Genomic DNA, 12,091 nt, shown 5'->3' with positions numbered 1-12,091 from the left:
GGGGCAAAAATCTTTTATTAGCCCCACCAGGCGACTACAATTCTCCACTTCTTACCTAAGATCTGCCAGCCCTACTTTTTGCCTTCCTGTGGCCTATCAGTACCATGTTCTGTCCCTTCCGCAGCAGTGTAACACACACCATTCCAGAGCTAATGCAACATAATTTTAATCGGCTCCCTTTATTCATTTGTAGAGCATAAATGGAAGCAAATGGGTTTTCTCACCAAGAAGTCACCCCTCCAGAATGTGTGCCTTTTGTTTTGCCTGAGCCAAGCGTTCCTTCTTTCACATTGTTTAGATCAAAGGCTACTTTAAATTAATCTTGGGTGTGCATCTATGGGTGTGCATGCTGGAATGGAGTGGAATTCTGTGCAGGAGAAAGCAACATGAAGGAAGTATGCATGTCAAGGATATTCAGAGCATTTGGCTCCAACTTTGGGCTTTGACCTGACTTCTTTTTTGTTGTTGTTAGATTCTACATAGTTAGTTTTTAAGTCGGTTTGCCTGCTTTTCGGCTTCTTCAAAGAATCTTCTGTGTGCTTGAGGTATGCAAATTATTTTAAAGCAGCCATTCTCTCTGGGCTAGAGTGGGTTCTTCTCTCCTCCTTTGTTTGCCAAGAACAAGTTTGTCCTTGTTCAACAGGACATTTGTTGAAGGATCTGATTGCTTGTTAAGCTAGTTCCATTCTTCCCAAGAGCAGAAATAGTTTGCTGCTGCTGCAGCTGCTGTAAAGTTTCTCTGTAGAACAGAGGTGAACGGCAAACTTTTAATCTGAGGGCCACATCCTCCTCTCATGCTCCTTTATTTCAGATTCCCTTCTCTTCCAGGCATTTCCAGATGCTTCTGCTAATAATTGGGCTGATCCTGAGAAGCTGAACAGATTAGTGTTAGGAAAAGAGACCAACAGGAAATCATGGGATTGTAAATCAGACTAGGAGGTTAAAAAAAACCAAGAGCAAACTTCTTTCATATTGTTGCCAAGAAAACAACATGGAAGTATTTGGAAATCAAGCTTGTAGGAGGTTTTACCTTTACCTACCCAGACACATGTGCCTCTTAGAAGGACAGCTAGCAAAAGGAGAGCAGTGGCTGGATGGGATTAGTAGGAAGTGCTCAGAGCACCCTCCAGCAGCTTCCCACCCAACACCCTCTCCTCCAGCCAGCCATTACCAAGATGAGGAGAGTGGCTAGGTGGTTGCTGTGCTGAAAGATGCAACCCTTCCCCCCCCCCCCCGTCCCTTCCTGCAGAAATGGAAATATTCTCCAAGAGAAGAAACACCTTCACCAGCCCCCTACTCCAGACATTGGAGATAGCATTGCTGTCATTATTTAATAGTTCCCAAGTGCAATGGGACCTTTGGAAAATGGGAAGATCCCAGCACTTCACTCCTAGGCCTTACAGTACTTCTGTGTTTTGGGGGCTTTCATAATACCATTACCATGATAGGTAATTTATCATCAATACTTCTGTGTGACTGTGGCTTCACACCCACCCAGGCACCCCACGCTTGTGTCTGGTGATCCTTAATGAAGGAGAAAAGCCTGGGTTTGAGGAGTTTGTGGCAGAAGATGCTGTCTCCCTTCCCACTTGTAGGCATCTCAAGAAGAATAATGAAGTTGCAGCACCACCTGTTGGAACCTACGGCATTTGACAAGTTACTCATTCATCTGAAGGAGACACTGAGGATCTCTGAGTCTTACAAGCATTTACAAAATGTGTTTGGAGGAGCAAAACTCTTCATCAACATACGATATAGAAAACAATGGTTTTGCCTCACATTCTGCATGATGCCCAGATCCCATTTGCTCTGAATCAGCCGGCAGAATCAGTGTCACAGGCTGACATTGTCCTGCATCTGCCCAAGGACATATCCCAGCTTATCAGCCCTTGGGCAGTATGCTTTCTTCTTGGTATTGCTTGTTCCCCTCTGTTTTCCAGTGAATGAGCTAAGCAGTGAAAAGGAAAAGGGCAATAAGAAGATGATGAAATCACTACTTCCTTTAATTTATTCCTCTGGAAGGTGAGGCTGATGGTGACAGGACCAGGAGAAGTGACTGAGCAGCAGTGAGCAAGATCACTCTGTGTTTGAGAGGGTAGCCAAATCCTCCTGAGTGATTAACTGCCCTGAGGATACTTTTCTTCTGCATACCTGCTTATAGCCCTCCAATCGCTTGGATGTACAAGCTGATCTGTAAAAGCTTTCTATGGATTGACCAGTCTTTAGTGAGGGCCTTGGATTAAATGACCTATGGCCTCTGACAGGTATTCACAGCAGGCACCTTAAGTGATAAGGAGGTTTTGTGTGAACTTCATTTGTCTTTGTTTAACTGCATGGCCTCCCCACCCTATTACAAGGTATCTGAATTTTGTAAAGATCCTAGGCTGGTTCTCTTGCTAGGGATCAGTGTTTCTCAACCTTGGCAACTTTAAGGTGTATGGACTTCAGCTGCCAGAATTCCCCAGCCTGCCTTGCTCATTTGAGCTGTCTGTATTTTCACAACTGAGTTTGCTTCCAGAATCATTACAGACTCCTTTTTCTTGGCTGTAGAATGTAAGATCTTTCACAGCAAGGGTGGAAAGCTTATGGTCCTCCATAGATTACCAGACTTCAACTCCTATCAGTTACAACTAAGCAGGAAAGATGGTAACTGTAGTCCAACAGCCACAAATAACAAATAATAACTACAAAAGAAATCTGGCAGGTGACAGATTGTTCTTTGTGGTCATATTCCCACTTGTGCTTAACCATGATGCCACCATGCCTTGGCAGTAGCAATTTCTCTCTTTCTCTTGTATGTATCGTCGCCACAACCAGGACTGAAACAGGTTTAAGTTGTCATTATCTGTACTTTTCTGTTTCTGACATACCCTTTTTTCTCCCTACCACAGTAACATCACACACATCACGATGCCATGTGCAAATGAGGGAATTCTGTAATTTGCATCAGTCACGTACAAGTTCACACCATTTCTGTGATGATGTCACAGAAGACATGACATCACTTCCCTCCACCTTCCCTCCTCCTGAAGACACCATGTTTCCTTACGTGAGTGCTTCCCAAGCCTGGGTAAATTACCCAAAAGTGATTTTTCTTTGGCTAATGACACACAACTTAAGCAAAGGATCGTTACCTTGTCGTGGTGCTGGAGCTTGAGCACCTCAATGATGCCATGAGCTAAACCGTGAAGGGCCACCCAAGATGGGAAGGTCATGACAGAGAGGTCAGACTAAATGCGGTCCCTGGGGAAGGTAATGGCAACCCACCCCAGTATTCTTGCCGTGAAAACTAAATGGATCAGTACAACCAGAGATATGTCGGTATACCATCGGAAGATGAGACCCCCAGGTCAGAAGATGGTCAAAATGCCACTGGGGAGGAACAGAGGATGAGTTCAACTAGCCCCAGACGTGATGACGCAGCTAGCTCAAAGCCCAAAGGACGGCTAGTGGCCGACGGTGCTGGTGGTGAACAGAGGATGAGTTCAACTAGCCCCAGACATGATGACGCAGCTAGCTCAAAGCCAAAAGGACGGCTAGCAGCCAACGGTGCTGGTGGTGAACGACGAATCCTATGTTCTAAGGATCAACACACCATTGGAACCTGGAATGTAAGATCTATGAGCCAGGGCAAATTGGATGTGGTTATTGGTGAGATGTCAAGTTTAAAGATAGACATTTTGGGCGTCAGTGAACTGAAATGGACTGGAATGGGCCACTTCACATCAAATGACCACCAGATCTACTACTGTGGACAAGAGGACCACAGAAGAAATGGAGTAGCCTTCATAATTAATAGTAAAGTGGCTAAAGCAGCACTTGGATACAATCCAAAAAATGATAGAATGATCTCAATTCAAATTCAGGGCAAGCCATCTAACATCACAGCAATCCAAATATACGCCCCAACCACAGATGCTGAAGAAGCTGAAGTGGAGCAGTTCTATGAGGATCTGCAGCACCTACTGGAAAACATGCCTAAAAGAGATATTATTTTCATCACGGGAGACTGGAATGCTAAGGTGGGCAGTCAAATGACACCTGGAATTACAGGTAAGCATGGCCTGGGAGAACAAAACGAAGCAGGACATAGGCTGATAGAATTTTGCCAAGACAACTCACTCTGCATAACAAACACTCTCTTCCAACAACCTAAGAGACGGCTTTATACATGGACTTCACCAGACGGACAACACCGAAATCAGATTGACTACACCCTCTGCAACCAAAGGTGGCGGACATCTATACAGTCGGTAAAAACAAGACCTGGAGCTGACTGTAGTTCAGATCACGAACTTCTTGCACAATTTAGGATCAGACTAAAGAGATTAGGGAAGACCCACAGATCAGCTGGATATGAGCTCACTAATATCCCTAAGGAATATGCAGTGGAGGTGAAGAATAGATTTAAGGGACTGGACTTAGTAGGTAGGGTCCCAGAAGAACTATGGACAGAAGTTCGCAACATTGTTCAGGAGGCGGCAACAAAATACATCCCAAAGAAAGAGAAAACCAAGAAGGCAAAGTGGCTGTCTGCTGAGACACTAGAAGTAGCCCAAGAAAGAAGGAAAGCAAAAGGCAACAGCGATAGGGGGAGATATGCCCAATTAAATGCAAAATTCCAGAGGTTAGCCAGAAGAGATAAGGAATTATTTTTAAACAAGCAATGTGTGGAAATGGAAGAAGACAATAGAATAGGAAGGACAAGAGCCCTCTTCCAAAAAATTAGAAACATCGGAGGTAAATTCCAAGCCAAAATGGGTATGATCAAAAACAAAGATGGCAAGGACCTAACAGAAGAAGAAGAGATCAAGAAAAGGTGGCAAGAATATATGGAAGACCTGTATAGGAAGGATAAGAATATCGGGGATAGCTTTGACGGTGTGGTCAGTGAGCTAGAGGGAGACATCCTGAAGAGTGAGGTTGAATGGGCCTTAAGAAGCATTGCTAATAACAAGGCAGCAGGAGATGATGGCATCCCAGCTGAACTGTTCAAAATCTTGCAAGGTGATGCTGTCAAGGTAATGCATGCTATATGCCAGCAAATTTGGAAAACACAGGAATGGCCATCAGATTGGAAAAAATCAACTTATATCCCCATACCAAAAAAGGGAAACACTAAAGAACGTTCAAACTATCGAACAGTGGCACTCATTTCACATGCCAGTAAGGTAATGCTCAAGATCCTGCAAGGTAGACTTCAGCAATTCATGGAGCGAGAATTGCCAGATGTACAAGCTGGGTTTAGAAAAGGCAGAGGAACTAGTGACCAAATTGCCAATATCTGCTGGATAATGGAAAAAGCCAGGGAGTTTCAGAAAAACATCTATTTCTGTTTTATTTATTCTAAAGCCTTTGACTGTGTGGACCATAACAAATTGTGGCAAGTTCTTAGCGGTATGGGGATACCAAGTCATCTTGTCTGCCTCCTGAAGAATCTGTATAACGACCAAGTAGCAACAGTAAGAACAGACCACAGAACAACAGACTGATTTAAGACTGGGAAAGGAGTATGGCAGGGCTGTATATTCTCACCCTACCTATTCAACTTGTACGCAGAACACATCATGCGACATGCTGGGCTTGAGGAATCCAAGGCTGGACTTAAAATCGCTGGAAGAAACATTAACAATCTCAGATTGTCCTAACAACCAGGAAACACACTGAGACAATGAACTGGTCTCTAATATTTATTGCTAGTACTTAACAGGAATCCTAACAAACTGAAGAAGCGTGGGAAAAACCCAGACATATAACCCCCAAGGGTTAAGGCGGTCCCGATCTGTGTCTCTTTGAATGGCTGAACAATTCCTCAGTGCTACGCATGCGCTTGACAGTCTGGATGGGAGCCCCCTGCTCGCCATCCTTACTCATGACACAGATATGCAGATGATACCACTTTCATGGCTGAAAGCAAAGAGGAACTGAGGAGCCTTATGATGAAGGTGAAAGAAGAAAGTTCAAGAGCTGGCTTGCAGCTAAACCTCAAAAAAATCAAGATTATGGCAACCAGCTTGATTGATAACTGGCAAATAGAGGGAGAAAATGTAGAAGCAGTGAAAGACTTTGTATTCTTAGGTGCAAAGATTACTGCAGACGCTGACTGCAGCCAGGAAATCAGAAGACGTTTAATTCTTGGGAGGAGAGCAATGACAAATCTCGATAAAATAGTTAAGAGCAGAGACAACACACTGACAACAAAGGTCCGCATAGTTAAAGCAATGGTGTTCCCCGTAGTAACATATGGCTGCGAGAGCTGGACCATAAGGAAGGCTGAGAGAAGGAAGATCGATGCTTTTGAACTGTGGTGTTGGAGGAAAATTCTGAGACTGCCTTGGACTGCAAGAAGATCAAACCAGTCCATCCTCCAGGAAATAAAGCCAGACTGCTCACTTGAGGGAATGATATTCAAGGCAAAACTGAAATACTTTGGCCACATAATGAGAAGACAGGACACCCTGGAGAAGATGCTGATGCTAGGGAGAGTGGAAGGCAAAGGAAGAGGGGCCGACCAAGGGCAAGATGGATGGATGATATTCTAGAGGTGACGGACTTGTCCCTGGGGGAGCTGGGGGTGTTGATGACCGACAGGAAGCTCTGGCATGGGCTGGTCCATGAAGTCACAAAGAGTTGGAAGCGACTGAATGAATAAACAACAACAATGACACACAAACCCATTAAATTGATTTAAAGTGTTTTACCTACATTGGGTAAAAAGGACTTTCTGATAAATGGTTCTGGGTAATGAAGGAAAAATTTTGGGAAGCACTGGCTTAGTTCCTCTGTCTCTCCCCCTTCCTCCCTCTCTCATTCTCCACTAAATATTTCCAGGGTAGAGAAAGTCACTCGTGTTAGAAGGCGAAACTTCTCACAAGCAAAGTCTTTTTGAAATTAGGCCAAAGGCCACCTGAAATAGATCAAGCACCACAGATAGGTGTCCACCCTTGGGTTAGGAAATTAAGAGGCCTGAAAAACAGTTCAAAGTGTTTCTGTGTTCTGTTTATTAGCACTCAAGTCGCCACAAATGCAAGAGGACAATTATGGGCAGCTGTGGGAAGTGGCAAACAGTGGCAGAGGTTTAATACACAGCATTTTCTGAATATGCATCTAGAGCAGTGTTTGTCAACCTTGGCAACTTTAAGATGTGTGGACTTCAATTCCCAGAATTCCCCAGCACACTATGTTTTGGGTTTATATTTGATTTGCTTTAACCAAACATTTGTTTATTAATCAGGGTTCTAGACGGCTTCAGTTTCAACTGACTCTGAGTAGTAAAAGGGGTTAAAACCTAACATAACAAAATATATAATAACATCGTCTATCCTATTGCACTGAGGAGCACAGTCTCAACAATATTTACTGGGGAGGTGGGGATAATCTCCTTTCAGTTTTTCTGGAACGATCAAGTCACACTGGCCTTCCTAAATCCCAAAAGGAGGGAATGCTGTTCCAGAAAAGGGAGGTAGCAACAGGTATTACAATTGCTGACATGAGCTGGAACAGCTGATTGCTTAGCAACATCTGGAGGGCCACAGGTTCTCTGTCACTGTTTCAATTATCTGCTCCACACACATCCCAAAATCTCTTAAGGGAAATATTTCTAATGTAATTTGGCCCATTTTTTAAAAGCTATGTGGCAATATAGTTTCTCTCACAATCATTACTTCTTGTTCACGTGCCACATGAATTCTTCTGTTCCATTCCTCTCAAGTATGGATGTCATTATGATTAGCTTCCTTCTATCCTTCAGGTCCAGCCTATATGCATTTCTCTATTCTTCTGTGTCACCCTGAATGACAGCAAGATCTGTTTACTCTCTCTTCCACAAATACTTGGTTTTGGGGGGGGGAGTTGGGGGGCAAGTGCACAGGAATGCTATTGGCTATAAAATAGATTAGAAGGCAGCCAATGACGTGAAGTGCTAAACTGAGTGGCCAGCAAGAACAAAAGCTGAACAAACTTGGTGCAATGCTGGCTTGGAAGGCATCTCCACCTCTTCCACTTCTGCTGTTGCTAGCTGAGGCTTCCTTGAAGCAGCTTGGACATCATCTTGATTCCGTGGGATTCCCTTCCACTCACCCATTAGGTGCGGAATCACCCAGCTTTTTGGAGTGGAAAGAGTGCAATCTAGGACCGGGATGGTTGCTGTTCCTTCACTTAGCCAAGATAGTGTGCACATGGATAAGTCTGTCATTCCATGTATTTTTTTTGTTGTTGTTGATTTGTTTAGTCGCTTCTGACTCTTCGTGACTTCATGGACCAGCCCACGCCAGAGCTTCCTGTCGGTCGTCAACACCCCCAGCTCCCCCAGGGACGAGTCCGTCACCTCTAGAATATCATCCATCCACCTTGCCCTTGGTCGGCCCCTCTTCCTTTTGCCTTCCACTCTCCCTAGCATCAGCATCTTCTCCAGGGTGTCCTGACTTCTCATTATGTGGCCAAAGTATTTCAGTTTTGCCTTGAATATCATTCCCTCAAGTGAGCAGTCTGGCTTTATTTCCTGGAGGATGGACTGGTTTGATCTTCTTGCAGTCCAAGGCACTCTCTTTCCAAGAATATGGAATTCACATCTCTTTTCGAATTGCCCCGTCATGGGTTTTAAGTAAAGAAGTTATGGGCAAGATTACAGCTATGCAGTGCATACCAATATAGGTCTTACTCAGAAGTCCCACTTAGTCACAGATCAATATGCATAGGATTGCTGCCTTAGGTTTCTAGACTGTAGTTTTCAAAGCTGGGAGACACAGGTACAAGTACAGTCCTGTATGTAACGAGGGAACTTGAGATATAATAGGCAGGTATGTAAAGGCAGAGTTTGCACTGTGACATGTTTTGTCGCACCCCCCCCCCTCAATGCGTGATTGGGAATGACAGGCCTAAAGACAGCACTGAGTGAGGACTAAGCCTGTGGCTCTTCTGACATTACAATTCTTCTTCTAGAATGGAGCAGTAGCAGGACAGTAGCGGCCTAACAGGGCAGTCATGTTGTGCTGGACTTACAGACTGATGTTGCGGTTGCTTCACTGAGGCAGAACTTCCACAAATTAGCAGGGCCAGAAGGACCAGAAGGGGAAAAGTGAGTGCTGTACTGTACATATGGCAGAGTAGGAGAGGCACTTTGGGGATCTGAGACTAAAAGCCTTGAGTCAATTTAGCACTTTAGACACCAGAGGGCTCCATACAGAAAGTGAGCTTTCCAGCCATAGAAAGATTTTAATCGGAAAGGATGAAACTCTGAATTGGACCAGTATTTGAACATGATTGAAGGATTAGGCTTCTCCTATGGCTAGCTATTGATCCAGTTCCAGAGTTTGGGTAAGTGAGGGGAGGGGGCGGTTAATGAATTCCTCAACCCCTGGCATCTGACCCCACCTATTTTATACTGGGTTCCCCATAATGGTTGAAAAGTACTACCTCAGCAGTTTACAAGGAAGTTAATGTAGTGACCACTGGACTGAACATGGAGGGAAGGAAAACATTCCATTTACCCATTACCCTAAAACAAATGTGGCTATCACTTTATTAAGCTCAGTTGAATTGACATGACTTTATCAGTCAGAGTCATTTGTTTAGAAACCATTGGTGATCATCAGAGTTGACAAGGCTAGGTTTACTCACCATGCTAAGTCACAAATGTGGTTTGTTTGGCTTGGCTTAGCATATTTTTCAACTCAGCCATTGTGTATTGCATATTGCAAACAATGGCGTATTATGGCATCAACTGTGGCTTGTATGACAGACCATGTTGAAAAACCATGATTTTCTATGATGTGTGAACCTAGGTCTCAAATGATAAAGACTTAAGCTGAAGTTAACCTGCCGGGCTGTCTGGATTCCATACACCTCTCTCTGCAGGAGGCAGTAGCAGGAGAAGAGAGGTGCAACAGAGTTGCAGCCTCTTGTTTCACCCTTCTGGTGCCTACAGAAAACCTCTACATCATGTCTCCTACAGGGAGAGATGTGAATTGTATCCATTATGGAAGTACAGGTGCTCCCTTTCTGAAGGTTCACAGATTTTCTTTTTGAATTAGAGATTGGAGACATGGTGAGAGAATGCAGGATACAATCCTTCTTTCAGTTCTATGTCAGGTTAGCAGACAATAGCTGTGTTTGCACTTACCCATGTGTAACTGAATCATGGTTTACCTGGCCCAATTTTCTGAGTTTGGAGGACACACTGAACCCTAAACCATACAGGCTGGGTTCTCACAACTTCTTGTGCTAATTTATGGTCATCTATAAATGATGGTTTGTGGTTGGATGTGGTTGGACATTGTGCATCTTGGGGATGTGGGAGACATTCTCACTGGTGAAGAAGCAAGCAAGCTTAAAATGTAGACGCTCACCGAGGGATTGGCAGAGCAATGCATATCTTACCTCTGCTCAGCATAATGTACTTGAGGATTTCATGCAAGCACAGACAGCAGCTATTTCTTTGCATCAGAGAGAGTTGGCCCTCTGTTTTGGGTTGGTAGCCACTCCAAGGACAGAGCACTTGCCTTTTTCTGCTTCACATCCTGCAAGCTTCCCTTAAGGCACATCTCTGTCTCCTAAGAGTGGGTCTGAGCACAACAGGGAAGAACTGAAAGAGCTTCTTTTCTCCCGAGGCTTTTACAGATACAGGGTTCAAGCAGGAAATACCACCAGGGCAATCTTTTCTGACTGAAGTTGGGCAGAGAATTGCAAACATGTTTACAGAGGAGATGCGAATTCTGGAACCTTGGTGGGAAAGTTCCCCCTAGGATCATGCAATCACAATTCACCATTTTTGTTTCTTTTGTCCTTTCTGTTGCCACGGCAGCCTCACTGGATCTAGGTTGTCCATTGAGATCTATTAATGTTTTGATTTAACTTCCATCAGGAGGATTAGGTTGCAATCCTGTATGTGGCAGAAAGGAGCAGCTCAACCACTGGCTGGTACAGTTCAACCTGATACAGTCTGAAACAGAGAAGCAGCATTAGAGCAGGTGGCAACTTTTCAGATAGTTAGCCCCAGGGCTTCTTTAACGTGCTGCAGACGGGTGTTATGTATGTTTGCCCTCATATATGCTGTAAAATACCTTTTTGGAAGCGAATCTTAAGTGCTGTACTACGTATGTGTAGGCTCACACACATGCATACCCTAAGGTAGGTCAGTATGGAATTCAACTTCAATGTTGCACATGCAAGGGTAGATACTACCACAGTTTTTCTCTTCCCGTGCAGGAATAGGTCTCTGCATTTTATGGCGCTTTTAAAAAGTGGGCAATTTGTCCTTGAAGGTGCCAAAAGGACATTGGTGGTGTACAGACTAACACTGATGAGGTTGGAAGCAGCCTTGCTCAGTCCAGACAGCACAGTTATATAAACACTGAGCAGATGAATTCCAGTCTCAAGCTTGGAAAAAGAACAGCCAAGAGTCTGTTGACTAGAAAAGGTGAGAAGAAAAGACCTAAGATTGAAACTCTGGTTCTGATATAGATAGATAGATAGATAGATAGATAGATAGATAGATAGATAGATAGATAGATAGATAGATAATGACTTCTGTGTTCTGCATCAGGCAGATCTTCTGTACATGTATGGTTTCTCTGTTGTCTGCAATGAACGACGTATTTATCAGTATCAAGTTTATTAAACTTCAGATACTACAGTATCTAGTTCCTGAATGTGAACTAATGTTTCTGGAGAGATTTATAGCTGGGCCAGGTTTGAAGTCTGCAAAAAAGGGGTCTCTAAATGCCCCACAGGCAAGTTGTGACCCTCTAGACATTGCAGCACTACAAGTCCAGTATGTCCGGCCAGTATGGCCAGCAGTGAGGCAGTCTAGCAACCTTTGGAATCTGTGGTTTCTCAGCTCTGGACAATGGGCTGAGCACCTTCTTCTATGTTTGCACAACAGCCTTGTGAATTAAGTATGTACAACTAGCCCGAAGATTCCAATTCCACTGAGTCCATTAAAAATGAGAGTATAATTAAGGTACAAAATATGGCAGCTGGTGTATTGATATGAGCAGGTCTTATTATCATATTATATAAAAGGGTTTGCAATTGCCTTCTTCCCTGTTGTGATTTCCAGCTTTCTACAACCCTAGAATTTCCCAATGGTCTC

The sequence above is a fragment of the Candoia aspera genome, chromosome 1 (genome assembly GCF_035149785.1).
Source record: "Candoia aspera isolate rCanAsp1 chromosome 1, rCanAsp1.hap2, whole genome shotgun sequence".
NCBI classification, from domain to species: Eukaryota; Metazoa; Chordata; class Lepidosauria; order Squamata; family Boidae; genus Candoia; species Candoia aspera.
The sequence above is the reverse complement of the archived record's forward strand: the minus strand, read 5'-3'. Positions refer to the sequence as shown.